Raw genomic sequence first — 18673 nt, 5'->3', positions numbered from 1 at the left:
ATCTATTCAAGTAAAAACATCATTAAATTGTTGAACTTCTTTAATGTCATCTTGCCATACATTAGCATTAAACTAACAATTAAATGACACATTAATCTTTGCGTATTTATCAGAAGTACTGAAAACTTCTGAACACTATATTCACACTGGATAATACAAATGTACATGAGTATTAAAGATGGTTGGGAATTGTACATACAATATTCCCCCCATTAGTTAAGAAATGTAAGAATTTAAAATTTTTCTGAAACAGCTAAAGCTTTGGTTGGGAGAACTTTAAATAAATGCAAATGCTATTGGCAGTATACAGCAGATCTGTTTACCCATGTAAAAGTAGTGGAAAATGTCATTTTATGTGATAAACTTTTCTAACAAGTTCCTAGATTATTTGCAATGAGTGACTGTTGATTTCTCTGTCAGTTCTAATAAGCTGGAGACATTGGATTTATTTTGTGTATTGTCTACTTTCATATTGTTTTGCCTAACTTTTAAGTCCATATTATTCTGATGTTATAAAAAATGAATAGTTTTCAAGTTTCATCACTATTTGCAGAAAAAAATAGTGATAATGACCTTCTTTGCAAAAGCTCTTTGAAATCTGAATTCTAAAAATATCAGCAGATGTTTTGCGTCAGTAATATAAAAATACTTGTGTATATTGGATTTTTTTTCTCAAAATAATCTGTTGGAAATGCAATTGTTTGGCCTACTCATAGATTTCTTCAAAATTAGTAAAACCCTGGCTTTGCAGATGATCAAAAACTATAATAATTTGCATTCTCTCATATGATACTGTAACACTGTTTCATAGTAAGTGTAACAATGTCAGTGAAAGTTATTAAAAGTGAAAGCCCTGCATCTTGTGTTTATTTTGGAGTTTTTCATCACATAGCATCAGAATGTGCATAATATAGAATATTTTCTTGAAGCACTGCCTTGGAATGTAAGGTTATTCCTAATTTATTTTTTTTTTTTAATACAGACACTTTTACTACAGAACTATCCCATATATTATGATCTGACAACACATGAATGTCATATGGAATAGTCATATGTGTAATGTAAACAACCTTATTTGACAGCTGTGAGTTTAACATTCTACAAACAAATGGGTCTTTAGTACTATCAATATGGTATTAAATAGCAAAACATGCCTGTGCTTTTATCCTTCAGTGAATTTAAATTTAGGAAGATCAGAGATTACTGAATAGTCTAACAGCTGATTTTCAAAGAAAGTGATTGAATCTTTTTTGAAACAATTATCCTTTACAATGAAATCACTCACTTGTGCATATAACATCAGAGTCATTGTTACCTGCTTAGAAATTAAATCCTTGTGAAAATAAAAGCCACTATAATAAAAAACTTACCAATCAGTCACTATAGAAATTAAAATCTGTGAAAAAAATTAATAAGGAAAATTTGTCATCTGTTTTCTTCTGTACTGCACTAATTAACAATTACACAAGAAGCCTGAATTTATAAGTATTTGTGTAATTAATATAATAACAATTTTATATTAGGAATCTAGGGGTCTGCAAAAAAAAATTAAAATTAAGCAGATGACTACAGATAATGGTACTCCAATATGCAAGAGAAAAGGGAAAAAAAATTGTATGAAGCCATATTTCACTCTAAATGAGACGTCGTTAAGCTTTTTTTCCATTTCTATTTTTATGTGTATGGAATGCTTTTTAATTAACAGACATTATGAATACAATATATTTAACAGATGTAGTTTCTAGAGAATCAATTCATCTCATATTAAAAGTAAATTCTACCATCTGAGATAGAAATAGAATCATTCTGTTCCATACAGCAGTTTATCTTGAGAGCAGCTGCACTTCTCTAGTCCTTGAGAGAAGAACATGCTCAGTGTCATAGAAGCAACCACTGAACCTTCTTTTCAAATCAGTCTGATCCTAGACAGGTTGAAACAGAATGAGGCAGCCACTCCTTGCATAAGTGAGCATGAAATGCCTCTGTTCTTCCAGTTCATGGATGTGGCACCAACTATAATTATCTTTCATGGTAATACTTCAATTTTTAAGCACAATCAACACTTTGCCTCTTTATATTTTCTTAGATCTTACAGTCATCCTGTCTGATGGAACAAGTCCACAATTCCTAGGAAATTTTTTCTTGGTATTTGTATCACGATAGTGCCTTGAATCTTCCAGTCATTAACCAGAGTCCCATCAAACCAGTCAAAAGTAAAAAAAGTGAACAGATGGGTAGGCATTTCACATAAAGCTCGTGACTGAGGGATCATTTGAACGAATCACAAAGATGAACAAAGGCCTAACTTGAACAAAACTCTTTTCACCTACAATGTCTACTCATTTAAAAGGAAGACAAAAAAAATTTGGAAGATGCCTTTCACGTTGACACAGAAATGTTTTCTCCATTCTTTTCATCACCTGACACAGTCTATTCCTTTGACTCAGATTGCACAGCAAAGAGGAAATTTGAGCAGACTCTAAGTGAGGATTTTTTTACAGTGGTCTCTGAGGTCAGATCCCTTTTGCTGAATGTGCTTCACAAGTTCCAGGAAAGAAGACATTTCTCACACTTTTACAAATGCAATTTGTGTTGGTCCTTAGCATTTTGGGATATGAAGCCAAAGTGGGAGAGCCAGGCAAGAAGAAGGTAAGAAGATCAAGAAGGTTGCAAATACATAAGAGCTTCAAGGAAATAAAAGTTGAAAGATAACATCTACAGACACTGAGTACTAAAATCTATGGTAGACATTCTGATTCTATTCAATCAATCCAGCTTGAACAAGTGGGTTATGTAATTCATTGGCATCTATCTGAGACACTGATAGCTTCAATTCTGTGTGTTTATTTTTAAGATATTATATATTAACATAAAATATATAATACCTTATGTACAGAAAAAAATGTGTTCACCCTTAAAGAAGTCTAAAACAATAGACTGTTGATAGGTCTAATCTTAGCATCTCCATCTGCTTTGCAAATGTTAGCTAATTAAAATCCATTTCCACCCAAGGTGAAATCTTTCTACTTGATAATTTATCTAATATGCAAATAGATATTCTGTACATAAACCCCCTTCACATATAGCTTTGGTAAATTAGGATTTTACATTGCATTTTCTATACAATATTTTATACAAGAAAGCTACACAAGTAACTGGAAGAAATAGATAATATTTTCTCTATGAAAACATTGAGATAACTCTCAAATATACAGTGAATAAAGTATTTGTAGCTTATTTGTCTGTGGCAACATCCTCTCTCCTCAGGGGCTTTGGAAGCTTTTCAGCTCTTTCCTAGAATTTTTATGTGACACATCAGATGTCTTAATATTGCTGGGTTCTTAAGTAATAATTCGAATCTAATAAAAATTCATAAGTAGACCTATAATGTGGTACGTTAAATATATTAAGTATTATATTAAATATATCCAATGTCATCTAAAAAAGTTGTTTATTAAAGTACAAACAGATATTGTTTCCATTTTAAAAAGAAAACTTTTTTCTTTCCAAAAGAAAAACCTTACAGGATGCTTTACCAGAATTATCTCTCTCTGAAATACACTACTATAAATTAAAAGTGTGTTCCATGTATTTCAGAAAAGAAGTTACCTCTTGATCTTATGGAAAATGACAATCCTGCATGGATTTAGTACCACATTTAACTGAGGAAAGGATATTAACTATTCTTGTAGTCTTTTTGTAAACTTACTTTGTTAATGGCTTATGGCTAGTCGGTCTTGTGACTCCAGCTGATTTTTATTATTTAGTTTGCAAAATTAGAGACCTAACAAGTCTTTTGCATAATTTTCTATATATTCAGTAAAATCTAATACCAAAATATGTAATATCTAACATTCAAGGAGAAATTAAGAAGATACAAAAAATGACAAAATATTTATAACTTATTAGTTGGGAGAAGTTCTAATCAGTATAGTGATTTTGATCAGCTGATTAGAACTTCTCTAGTTCACCAGCTGATTAGACATGACTTGAGAAAATTACTGATAAAAGGAAAATTCCCATTTCTGATTATTGCTTGTGCTATAATTTAACTTTTTAATCTTTTTTAACAAATTTAATTTTTTAAACTAATTTAATTTTTAGTTGCTGACAAAAGACACTGAAGTAGGGAAAAAGGTACAGGAAAAGGTAAAGCATTCAGATGACTTGTAAGGGCATTTTTATTTCTAAAAAATTAGGTACCATGTCTCTCAAAAAATTTGGCTGCTAAACGTCTAAAGAACACAACAGATTTTTTCCATATTCAGGTTCTGGTAAAAGCATTTCACCAACTTCCTATGGATACCCAGTACATCCTTTTATTTAGTGGTCATGTTCAGTCTTAATAAAAGAATAAGGACATTAGTTTACATGGACAAAGAGAGTTTCATACACTTCCACTGCCCTAGTTAAATTACCATGTTATTTTCTTTCTCCTTTCAGGACATAATTTTCAAAACAAAAAAACATTCAGGTTGTAAGACATGTAATTTCAATGTAGTTATTTTATACCAAAAATAAAGAAGTTAAAAGAAAGAAGAAAATAAAAAAGAAAATTAAAAAAGTTATTTTATAACTAAATATGCCATTTATGTATCTAATATGGAATATAACTATATTATAAAAAGAAAAAAATCCCCCAAAAATTAATGTGCTAGTTCAAAATTATAGTTGACTAGTGTAATTATTTCTCATATCAATGAATAAATTTATATACATATATTAATAATTGTATTTTTCTTGAAGTACTGTCTTTGCCAGTTTTTTTAAGGTATATTTCATTAGGATGAAAACCCACTGGGTTTTAATTTTGGTTGTTGTCAATACATTATTACTTATTTTCAAAATTTCAGTGTTTAGCTCAATTATCTATGCTATAAGTATGGGGGTTTGGCTATATATCCCTACATTTGCTTACACAGGTAAAACTAGATATCAACCTATGCCACTTCTCAACTATTCACTAATGTCCACTGGTATTGCAGTTCTGTACTTTTGACTGCTCCCATTATAAAGAACAGCAAGAAAAAAATTTTTTCATATTTTGTCATCTTTTTTGTTTTCTGTGCTTTACTATTATTGTATTAGTAAGCATTACCTAGGGTCAAACTATCCCAACCACCAAAAACAGCTTAAAGCCTGCAGGGTTGTAAAAGTTTTACATGCTTCTGTGAACTCAGTAGGACATGAAAAATTTGATGCCCTGCCTTTTTGACAAAGATTAACAGGAACAGAAGATGACTTGGCATGAATCCATTTTGTGACAAAAATTGCCCTGAGAATACAAAATAGTACAATATTAATTCATTTTCATGAAAATGATGGCAATGAAAATGAGAAATGGCATCAGCTAAATCCATTTTCATTACTCTGTTATGATTGCAATCTTGTAGCTCTCAGCTAGTGGGCTGAGTGAAGAGATCTATATTTTTAACCACATTTTTAATGTCTTTGATGAGAATCTCCTTGTCATTATGTACCATTTCACTCTATAGTTTGAATTCTTGCTTTAAAATGATTTTAGATCAGTTTTAGTTATCTAAACATGACAGTATATTTATTAATGATCCTTCCTATGAACATAGGAAGCAGTCATGAAGCTCTGAAGAAACTGGCATTTCATGACCTGATTTGTGAAAATGCAGAAACCTCCATATTTGTAATACATTTATGTAAAAAAGCCAAAGAATAAAATAATATTTCTTACAATCAAATTTCCAAGTTAATTCACATGGAATTATTTTTAGTTTCTTTAGATTTTTTTTCTGAGTAAGCATAGAAATATTTTCTCATTACTGTAATATTAAACTTTGATTGGTGTGAATTAGGAAGAAACAAGTCAATAAATGGCATTGCTAACAATAAACCTACTGTTAAGTTTTTGTACATTAACACAGAGAAATTTATACAATTCATAGAAAATATTTACAATTTAAAATCCAGAAAGATCATTCAGAAGAAAGCTCCAAAGAAACACATTCTGATTTTAACTATCTTAGTTATTAACTCTATTTTTTTTTTCCACCAGCTCATTTTGTACAGTAAGATTGCTTCAGTTTTATCAATGGTTTTACTCAAACATGTCAGCATTTGATTTAAGAATGTAAAAATAATAATCACGTAGTTATTGTTTATAAAAGAACAACATAAATTTGTCGTATGCTCCACTCTTTAATATACTCACATCCAATATGTTTTTAGCTTTACACTTTTCATGCTTTTTTGCAAAACTTAACTCTCTCTGCTTCAAATTTCCAAGCACCACAGAACCTGTCAATCTGAGAATAGGGTTAACTATATTCCATAAATACAGCCCAGTGTTCCAACAGAAAAAACCCTAAGTAGTCTAACAGATGCACACCTAATTCAAGCATTCCAGCTAAAACTTTGACATTCCAGTTTTTTGGCTTTTTGAATGAGCTTCCTTTGTGTCCATGGTCTCTCAGATTTCCCTTCTATTACTGCAGGACAATCTCTGCAAATTAAAAATCCAGGATTTTCAAACTCCTTCCTTGTCATTTTGTAAATAGAGAGGGCAAATTACCTTATCATCAAATTGTCTCAGAAAATTGATAAAAATAATTTTTGTGATTGATGACTAAAAAGGGCCTTCCAAATACAGAATAGAGACCTATGACACTCTCTTTTCACAGTTCTCCCCATACCATCAAAAAGTTGGTGGCCAGAAGCTCTTGATAGTGATACCAAAACTTTCTGCCTTGGTAGTGTGTCACAAGCCTGCCTGAGACTGTGTGACACAAAAATGAGGTAGGTCTATCTCAGCCTGGCCATCTCCTGCAGCTCCTTTCTGTCTGGCCTTTTAAATGCACACTGACAAACATGAAATCAACTTAAAAAGTAGGACAACAGAGGTCACCCAAAGACCTGTGTAGAAGGTTTTTCCATCATGCATTAAGCTTGTGAAAACAAACACCTCAAAGTTTTAGAATACAATTTATTTCAGAAAAAATATATTTATTGCAGTTGCAGTCTGGATGCATATGCTCTTCTAACATCTGCTTCCCTTTTTGTAAAAAATAATTTATGCAATTTCTCTTCTTAAAAGGTAACACCAGCATAAATCATTGCACTATATATCCATATCTTCTTGTGTGTCTGAATTTAACTTGTTTCTCTTTATGATAGTTTCTGTGAGCTATGGATCATTGTATCAGTCATATTTTTTTATTAGTCTAAATGCTGTTTGCCTTGCAGTTGAAAGCAGTGGTACATTTACATCAAAATAGTATATGGAAAACCAGGAAAAATGCACAACTTTTAAAGTGATTTCATATAATTTATTGGCTGTGCAATTCTTCAGAGTTCTCATGACAAAGCACCTAATGAGAATAAAACCTAGCTAATTAATCTACTCATTTCTCAAATACATAATAAGAGTAAAAACAACTAAGAATGATTAACATAGTGCAACTTTTAATTAATATTATAGACTTGCCTTGTCCCATACACCTTACCCTACAACATTAAATCTGACTTTTTATCCTGAAATCCTAAAAATACTCAGAACTGACTTATTATCTTCAATGTGTAATCACCATTACTCTTCTTTTCTTTTGTCTTTGCAGTTTCTAAGTTTTAAAGTAAAAAAAAAGCAGATAAAGTATAATGATTCAGAATGGTATTAAGCAATAGTTCTGCTCTGTACTTTATATCATCTGAGGAATTATGTATTTTGCAAAAGAAAGTTGTTCCATCTTCACTTGAAAAGTAGTTTACACATTTAATTGCAGTGACTTACCAAGGAAGACTGAAATTCTAATACATTATATAATGCTTATTTCAAGCTTTTATTCAAAAAGACCCTTGAAATACTAGCTATGTTGGCCTTTGTCTCTTTTCTTACCCATGGAGTCTTTGTGTCAGTGCTAGGTATCTATCTGCTTAAAGATGTCAGGGTGCTGCCTCATGGGAGCCGGCTGATACAGTTCCCCTAATGAACAAAATGATCTCTGCAGGCAGTGACATCAGACACTGTCTTCAAGGTGATTCAGGCTCTCATGAAGAGTTACTGCTATAAAATTGCATATAACATTTCTTGAAAGTCATATCTAGGGCAGTTTTTGAAGAGAGCTCTGCCAGTGTAGACAGCAGGGAATAAGAGCACTCAAATCTCAACATAGTTAAAATAGAACTACTTGAACCAAGCAAAAGCTGACTGGCCTGGACCATCTGAAAATTGGTCCTGAACACCCAGTATCTCTAACTGAACTTCTTTGTGTAGGTTCAGTGATTTTTCCAAGGACAGATGCTATATTAAGTTGTAGTGCCCTTCACAATGTTCCTGTGAATAATACTTGACAAAGTACCATTCTTCTATTTCCACTGTGCATTTTAACACTCAGCTCGTAGCCAGGAGACATGATGGCTCCTGGCTAAAGAATTCACAGGAAACATACAGCCTTACAAGAGTTGTGATTATATGATTTAAAGAGAAACTTCGAAATTATTCTGTCACTGAATCTAATTTATTCTGTCACTAAATCTAAAGTAATAGATGGACTTAGGTCTGATACTAAATAAAAACGTAATCCCAAAACAAGAGCCAAATGAACAAAAAAGAAAGAGAAAAACATGGTGTGTGTATATATATATATATATATATATATATATATATGTATATGTATATGTATATACACACAAGATTCCAATCAAATCAGAAATTAGATGAACTTTAATTTTGGAACATATACTTCCTTAATCCTCATTAGGGAAATAGTATTCTGTATAAAATATGAAAGGTATTTCACTGAAAAGGAGTTACAGGGTATACTAATAACCTGCAATGATTTTTTTCTTTAGCAGATATTAAAAACTAATTTCCATATCAAACTTTTTTCCCAATTTGGGGAATTAACATGTACTTATGTGCATTTAATTAATTGTTTCTGATGTAATGAGGGTTTTTTTGTTGTTTTCCTGTTCTCTGGCCATCCATGTTTTCTTAGATCACCTGTTTTTCCATTAGAAAGAGAGGAACTGCTGGTTTTGTGTGACTGAATCAGGCTGCATAGGCTTTGCCTCAGTGGAACAGTGAAACAGGTACAACAGGCAAAGCCACTGATCTGTAGGAAAGAAAGATAAGTAGCTGTGTGTTCACAATAAACACATGTAAGAGTGTCAAAACACAAGAACTGAAGAAAAACGACTTGCTGCTTTTGAACAAAAGCAACTTTCTATTTTCATTCTTGTTGAAAGTGATGGGAATTGGTCAAAGGTTTAAAAAAGGCATCGCTCAAAGGGAATCCAAAGAGCCAGATTTCTGTTCTTCTTCAATTCTGTAGCACCTCTGAAAAGTAGGTGATAGTGATATACATATATACTTGAATATTTTGGAAGCTCTGTAAGTTTCTTGAATTGGCTATGACTGTACATATATATAGATATATGCATATAGATACATAGATATATAGATATGTCAGAAAATCTACTGCAAAACTGTCTACATAATACTGTTGCAATATAGCACCAACAGCTTAAAGCAACATTCTAAGTTAACAAGAAAAATGGCAATGCATGTGTTTTGATACAGCAAAATTTCAGTAATTCTTTTAACTTGGGAATACTGTAGATTACTGTTTCAGACTGTGTCTGACACAGGTAAAAACTATGCTTTATGTCTGTTTAAAAGCAACTGAAAAGGCTGTTCTTAAAAGTGGCAGGCAAATTATGTGCCGGTACACTTGTGACAAGATCTCAGAGACTTTAGTTGCTCTCTGCCCTGGTTTTCACTACTGAATCTCACAATTGTTTTACCCTTAGCTGCAGTAGTGTTAGAAACAAAACAGACCTTCTGATGATGAAAACTAGCCTTGTTTTGCAGCTTCTATACAATACAGTGCCTAAATTAGTCTCTGTAAGAATATGGTTTCCACAAGTATAAAAAATAACTCCCATCCTGCTGATGTGGTAGGTATAAACAGTTTACACCTTGGTCTCAAGTACTACCATTCTTAGAGGTCCAGAAGTACACATATCCTCTTAGAATAGTCTCATTAAATATGTACACAACAAAAAACCAAATTTCATAAAAGCAAGAAAACAAAAAAAGAAGACTATACCAAGTGGTTGCACTAACACCACTAGTGTTCACTGTGTTCAGTTTTCATCTGATACAGAAATAGATTAACACTGACATATTTTATCAATTTTTGTGTCAACATGAGATGCTGCCAGTAACACAGCATATAGATGCTTTAAAACATGATGTAATGGATTTTCTATATAAAAGAAAATCCAATTAAAAAAATAATTTAATGTCCTGCCTTAAGTACAGGATTTCCTTATGTCATTATTTTTAATAAAGTACTTTTTGTGTGCAATCCTTGTATCACACAGTTTCTGACTTAATGTGCAAGGCGTCTTAGTATGGCATGGTTGTTTTGTTACTTCGGGCAGCTCTCCAGCTGTGGGCCAGCACTTGGTCAGACTGATTTGTTCTTGGCAGGAGGCTAAGAACACATAACACTTTCAGCTGTACATCATGACTTTGGGGGTTTGTTGTGGGAAATAGCCAAAAGTGTTATCTTAATCATTTCAACAGTGTACAGTTTGATCTGCTAATCAGTCACAGCCTCTGCTTTTAGAAAGGGGCAGATTAATGACAGTTTCAGAAAATGCTGGTAAAGTTTACAGTGGTTTGGTAGTCTTTGATCAACTCCATACTAAATCTTATGATTAATTCTCATTCCTGACAATTATTGTAATCAAATCAATTACATACTCCTATTTTCATGCAATGATTGTAATGAGAAAAGAAAATTGCACATAATTAATCTTTTCTTGTGATAAAGATTACTTCAAGGATTTGACAGGACAAAAAATTAAACCCACCCACTTAATCTTGAAATTGTCTTCTGCTGTCTGATTCAAATCCCACAAGGGAGGTGACTTCTTGGACATTCAGTCACAAAAAAGAAAAAAAAGCTGGCCTGTGTTTCCTTCAACATAGACAATCATCCTTCAGAGATGATAAGTAAGTGATAAAGGCTGTTAATATGCAAATTAATAAACAGGCAAGAAATTAATTTAGGTTAGCTAAATAAGAAGGGGAGCAAGGATGGCCAATCAAAGTTTGGTCAAATTGACGTTTGGTAAAAATTCCTCTTCTTTCATATTGGGTTGAAAATTGTGTATTAGATCAAAATGGAAGATGCTTAATTCATCCTGCCTGTCTAAGTTCTAAAAAAGATTTTCCAACATGTAGCTGTTTTCACCCTCTTCTCTCATTTGTAATTAAGGCTGCTACCTGTACTGTTACCAAGGTAGATGGAGAACAGTTTTTTCTTTGTTTGAGTGAAATATGTTGGCAATTAGTATAAGAGACAATATTTCCTCAAGATAAAGAATATATAAAATTATTCCAGCTACTAACATTGTGTGAATTACGTACCTTAGTCTTTTGCCAACCTGGAAGCTAAAAGTTCTGCAATTAAGAGAAATGTTGTGGCATAGAAAGCATCCTCTATGTTGAAGTCATGGGCTTTTAGGCTCTGTAGTATTTGTCAGTGAGCATAACTTAACTCATTTAGTCATATTGCTGTACTGATTGATTAGGATGTATTAACACCAATGGGCTAAATTTGCAAGAGTTGATAAAGGTAGTTCACAACTGAGTTAGCCTGACATTAGCTTGAAATGAGGAAGCTGAAATGAAGAATTGAAGAAAAACTCGACTAAATACACCATTATTTAAATAGTCATTCAAGTATTGCTTCAAAATGGAAACTGAATATCCTTTCTTTATTTATAACAAATGCACATCTCAGGAATATGAAAAGTTAGACTGATTTTTCTCTACATCACAACCTTTATGTAAGAAACAGGTAGGTTCTTCATGTTCACATACAGCTAATGATTCTTAAACGCAATTCATAGTACTTAGTATGAAAATCGGTGTGTTCAAGACTATGTTGTTGCTACACTGCACTTGTGGTTATAAAAGGGGAGAGGACATTTAAAAGCAAAAGAAGAATATAGACTTTTATGGCTTTTTTAAAACATATATTCTAAGACTATTGGTGTAAATGAGGTAAAATAAGCAACTCAAGAGTTTCAGGATCCAATTCCAAAAAAATCAGTTGTCTCTTAGGTTAAATAGCAATATTATAATCTATATTTAAAGCAAGAGAACCATTCATGACTCTGACAAGGTCATAATGTCCTAATACTTTTCTCCTTTAGATTATAAATCACTATCTAATTTTCACAACATAGACTCAGCCTGTACAGATGTAAAATCTGACAATGAATGAGAATAAATTATTTCCTGGGTGACAAGTGGGGAAAATATGGACACATTGTAACAGAAAGTGATTCATCCATGTAGTTGTACAATGATAAGGACATGCACTTTTAAACGATTAGTTAGCCTAAAGGTGTCTTCCTTCCATGTACATGAGTATAAATAACTACTGCGCTTCCAGCAATGAATAATTTATCTGCAGAGGGAAAAAAAAAGTGCTGTAAAGCAGCAGGGACAGAAAAGAAATTCTGATCAATAACATTGCAACAGAGGTACCTTATATTTTGCAAAATGTCAGGAGTGTCCAATGAGGTTTTCACCTAATTTGAACATAGGGTAATACTGGTAACACAAAGAGATGATGAGAAGAGCAGTGGATATCTGTCTATACACCAAGTTTAATCCCCGTTCCATGAACCACAAATAACAAGTTGAAGTAAATCTGATGAATATAGAGATCATTATAAAAGGAAAAGCCAATGTTCCTATACAATGACAAGCTCTTTAGTTTAAAAAAAAAATTATACGAAAACTTCTAGGAAGAATTGTTCCCAAAATTTGTAAAGATTTTCAAGCCCCTGATTCCTATAGGTTTCATAACCTTTCCCAAGAATGCTGCATTTAATAAACACAACTTAAAAGGATGAAATAACAAAAGAAGGAGTTACAAAGGTAAGTGGTAGTGTTTTTACACTTCCTAATTTTCCTGCCTCTTTTTTTTTCTTTTTTTTTCTTTCTTTCTTTTTTTTTTTCAGTTTCCCCAGAACGTTATCCCCATAGACAAAGCTGCAGCAAATACAGGAGGAGAGGGATATAGTAAAAACAAGGGCAAATATGTGACTTCTGATGTCCATAGCTGTTAACTAGCCACAAGTTCATGGCAAAGAGGGAGCATGGTAACAACTAATAGGTTCCAGAATGTCACTCTGCAGCTCTGCAAATGAAATTTTACAAAAAGAATGTAGATCAAACAGAAGGGTGCACTACTCAGTAGAAAGATTGCTCAGCTCTTCATTTTGGTTTCTGAACACGATTTCAAACACAGTAGTGTATAAAGCAATGGGAAAGTGCAGGGCTAAAGCTATAGCTAAAGGTAGAGCTGTGCTACACAGTCTTTACTGTTGGATGAGGAATGTGGTTTTTAAGTGAATATCCTGATTGTTCCTCCTTACAGTGCTTCAGATCATATCACATAGCACATGAATAGGATTACTTTCCAAAGAAATTAAACCAGAACATGCACTCCCAGTATGTAACTAATAAATCCAAATGCTAACAGGCATTCAAGTCCCCAGGTAGAAACTAGAGCTAATCCAAAAGAAAAAATCCTGAACTGCATAATGCGAATAACAAGTCTTCCACATGAATTGTTTTGTTGTCAAGAACCATTTCAATACTTGTTGTGTTGTACTTAAGCTTGCTGGACAATGCTACCAGAGACACAAAAAGGCAGAATGTCTGACATTTGCACACAATTCCCAGCACTCTTCCAAATTTCTTTTGAACAACTGTTGTGTTTTATCTGAAAAACAAATATTCCTCTCAACCATTTATGTTTCTCATTAAAGAGCTGTGAGTAGGACCAGACAGAATTTGAGTTGAGACATTCAGAACTCTATTTAATTTCTATTTTTATCTGACAAGCTCCACTGGTAGCACTTCTCCTATGAATATTTCTTTTTGTGCCTGAGCAGTAATTGTAAAGTATGAAACAGATTTTAACTCTGAATTAACTCTTTTAACTCTGAATTGTTATCAGTTTACACTGAAAATTACCTTACATAGTGGGCTAAAGCAACACTTTCATATTAAAAATGTCAAATATATAAAAATTCTGAAGATATTAAGAAAATATCATTGATTCTTTCCATTTTCACCCACAGAAACAATTCTTGCTCTTTGTATGAACATGTTTTTTCAGGGAAACAGATAATCTTATCTGATCTTCTGTTATGCTTCTTTCCATTACATTTCAGTGTGTATTTAGAGTTGCCAAAGTCATGGTTTGTAGAAAAAACAATCCAGTCCTGTGGTGGGCATCAGACACTGGAAACTCCATTGCTTCCATTTCTTTGTTCCCATTTTCCATATTCTAGCTTTATATTCATAGAAATATATCAATTTCTATGTTATGCATTAACAATAATGTTCTATATTATTTGAATTTTTTTTTTAATAGAACCCACTTGATTCCTTTTCCTTGGAGCGATAGTATGCACTGGCCGTGATCTATCTGTATGCTGTTAGACATGCAAGAAGCATCCACCCAGTCTGTGAAGCAACTGGTATTTAATGAATGAAAAAAGAGGCCATATATTACCCACCTTGCATACACTTACTTGTGTGAGCAGCTTTCCACAACCACTGCTTTCAGGCTGAATAGTGTAATTACCCTGTTCAAGTCTTGTTGTATTGATAAACAAAACATCTAGCATCTTCCAAAGGAAGATTTCCAAAAGAACAAACTCCTGGGAGTCATACAAAAACAGTAAAACCAGTAAAAGTTTGGGGGATCAGAAGGGTCCTACAAGCACAGCAGTATTTTGGCAATGTAAGTATGCCAATATATTTTTCAACCTTCATCAATTAATACTGTTCAAAAATATAAAAATCTTTGTGTCTTGATTTAATAAATAGTTATTATCATTTATAATTGTTGCTATGATTGGACCAATCCAGAAAGTCAATGTTCAACATATATTTATAGCTAATAACAACTTCTTCATTGTGTACCTTGGAAATCTTTATTAACCTTAAATATCTTTCACTCCGTAGTAAAAAATTTATGCTACATTCATTTTAGGATGAAGGTGACTTTTACTACAATTCTTGTCTGAGGCATGCTTTGCAATATACACATGATCATCAGCACTTTGAGTGACAGATTATTATCTAATCTGGCATTCCATTTGCACAGGCGGTTTTCCAGTAGATTTGACATTGATCATCTGTCCATTTGATTTGTTAACTTCATAAAAATGTGTTATTTCATGAAATGACTAAAAGCTTGCAACTCTATATAGAAATGTTGTTATTTTATATTTTATTTCATAATAAATTTGTTTTCCAGAGAAGTGGCTTTGGTTTGTGAAACCAACGGCATTATTTTTCTTTCTCTATCAACACTCTACAGCTAAATAAGCCTCTGGACTTTGGGGTTCAAATGTGATTAACTTGACTGGCACAAGAAAAGTGAAGCAAGACTGACAGGATGGGGAGATAAAAACAAAATGCAACAGTATGGACATGAAATCCTCATATTACAGCATGTTTCAAAGTCAGTGTCTGTCGGCATGCACCCTGTATAATAAATCAAATTTTCTTGTAGAGCTTTTCTTTATCTACCAAATGTTTATGAAAAAAAACAAAACAAGACAATGTATGACATTAGAAAGAAAATCAGCTCTCTCAAATGGTTTTGGGAACACAAAATGTCTAGGTTTACGTTTGTTGAATATATACTATGTAATTTTTAACATTCATCACACAGCATTTTCACAAAGAGGATGTCTTTTTAAAAAAGGAAATATTACAGCCTGCCTATTTCTTCCCTATTCTTGCAAAAGCTCAATGATATGATTTAAGAATGTGCATAAAAATGAATGGACCTGTGTGCAAATAGCCACACATTTTGTGCAACATAAGCGTATACAGGAAGGAAATTATCCCAAATTTGGCAAACGCATTCATAATTCTTATAAAATTTACTCATACTTCTTTTTTAGTAGTCTATAATCTAAAAAAAACCCCAAAAAACAAAAACAAACCACAAAACAAAATAATCAAGATTAAGATCAATGAGACAGGGAAGATTAAAATCCACACCAAGCAATATACTAATGATAAAAAGAATGAATTATGTTTCCATCTGGCCTCAAATACCCAAGCGTGTTTCTATGGGCAAAATTATTAGTAAATATTTATGTGTTTTTCATGTGATTATCCTCTCTCTCATCATGCCATTCTTTAGCAAAAGCCACTGATATTAATTGGAAAAGGCCCTTGGAAAATTACCCTGATTGTCCTGATTTCTTAAGAAAAGATTTCTTAAGAAAACCTTGTACTAGATGAATATCATATGTTAGTAAAACTTCTGGAAGACTTCTTACCAGTCAGCAGAATTATTAGCAAAATATGTAAAAATTAAACATGAAATTATAGTTATGCTTTAAATATCATTCACAGTTACATAAATATTAGTCTAATGCATAATGATATTATTTTAGTACAAAACAAATATATAAAGAAGTCATGTCTGGAGATGCCTCAAAAAAGGTAAAATTATCGATTCTGTGAAAGTTCTTGATACTTGCTACAGTATATCTTCATCTCAGAGATGTCCCTTCTAAATAAAACATAACTAAACATATTTTCATATGTGTATAAACAAAAATGCATACTCTACCTGTGTTCCCTTTTTTCATCAAATCTTCAGAAGTATAAAGGCACAATATCTTGGTTCAACTTGAGCAATAAAGGCACAGTAGCAGCTGTGTGATTCAACCTTTGCCATAGCTTTCATACTTACCATGATCAAATTTTGTTCACCAAAAATTGCAGTAGTTCATGCTGATTTACAACAATGTTTTAAAAATAGTATCAACTACATTTTGAATTGATATTGCTTTCATAAAATGGATACTGTATCTAAGTAAAATTCCTTAAAACAATCACGAATATTTTGAAATCATACATTGCAACAATAATATACAAATATAATGGGAAATAACAGATAATTAGTAAAATGAAACCCAAAACTCCTCTGGTATGTTAACTTTCCATGCTAGTTGATTAGACTTCTAATGGCTTTCAGAAAATTTGTCTGCCTTAGAAATGAAAAAAATTGTTTTTTTTGGTTTCAGTGAACAAAGAAAAGCTCTTATTTAGAATATGCTAGTAGGTACAAACATTTGATTTCTAAATTTCTTTCAGAAACATTTTGCATTTTTTTCTGTAAGAAAGCCATATATTTTTTGGGTCACAGGTTTTAATTACCATTGCATATTTGAGTCAAAACAGTTGTCTGTTCTGTGAACACTAACTCCTAAACTAAGCAAACTCAATATAACCTGTATATGGTTTGCTATCGTTGGCCTGGAGAGGGATAACAATGTGAAAACAGTAACATCAAAACTAACTTTAAACACCTTGGGAGTATATTCATCCTGTCACATCTATAATCAAATAAAAGTAAAGCTTTTCAAGATTTGCTATTTTAAATAAGTACTAAAAGCTATTATGCATTACAAAGTAAACTCTTAAGCTGGTGTGTGGGCCTACATATAGCCCAGACGTTATCTTTCTAATCTGGTGCTGAATACAACAGGCCACCATCTGGTGTGCCTGTACATCAACAACTACAACACAGCCCCACAATTTAATAATCACAAACTTTAACTGCTACTTACCACTTATTTCCAGCTACAGGTGGTCTCTGATTTAAGCTGTCAAATGAACGTAGAAAAACAGCATAAGATTAACTGTTTTTGTTCCAGATTGGGTTTCACATGCAGACAGTGAAGCAGAGAGAGCTTTGCTGTTGCTACGGAAACCTGACGCTGAGGATTTAATGACAGCATCAGATGGTATTGTACTAGAGATTGTCTGCTTGAGGGACGAGACAGCATGCTGCTGATAAGAAATAGGAATGGATTCAAAATGTTTTCAATTTGCTTTATCAGAGGAATCCTTTCATTGCCTCAAATATATTAATTTGATAGCAGATACAAAGAATTTATATTAATGTTAAAAAAAAATTTGAAACATAATCTGCCTGGAAGCTCTCAATGCAAGGAACTAATCTTCCTAAACCCTTATTCAATATGTAAATATGTAAAGTTTATAAAATTAATATGGTATTTTAGTCTGACAAATATTTAACTCATATATATATATATGATTCCTGAAATAATATGTTTTTAAACTGAAAACTTATAAAAATTTTAAAAAATTAAGTTCATATGTTTTAAGTTGATTAATTACTGCTAAAAAAAGGATCCAAAGAGGAGAGATTTCCAACAAATTCTAGATTCACAGGAGCCTAGAACTATTAAATTTCAGGGATTTATTTCATATTCAGTCATTTAGCTTTGTAAATATTTTTATTTTGTGATAAAAGTTTTAAAATACTCTTACAACTCAGAAGCAGTATTTCTGAATACAGGCAGTATGAACTGTAAAGTATCACCTGTGATAATGCATGTATTTGTCTGGTAAACATTTTCTTCTATAGTCTCTTTCTACTTCTCCAGTCTTTCTGAACTTCATTTACCTCTATGGTCAGTTGATTGTTTGTAAATTAACAAATATAAAAAAAATATTCTCTGAAAACAAACCCCATGATTCCTCTATAAAATGTGTCTCTTGTTTTGGTAGTTCATCTGAGCTCCAGGATATTAGTTCATTGGGGAG

The sequence above is a fragment of the Passer montanus genome, unplaced genomic scaffold (genome assembly GCF_014805655.1).
Source record: "Passer montanus isolate IOZ18808 unplaced genomic scaffold, ASM1480565v1 scaffold11, whole genome shotgun sequence".
NCBI lineage: Eukaryota > Metazoa > Chordata > Aves > Passeriformes > Passeridae > Passer > Passer montanus.
The sequence above is the reverse complement of the archived record's forward strand: the minus strand, read 5'-3'. Positions refer to the sequence as shown.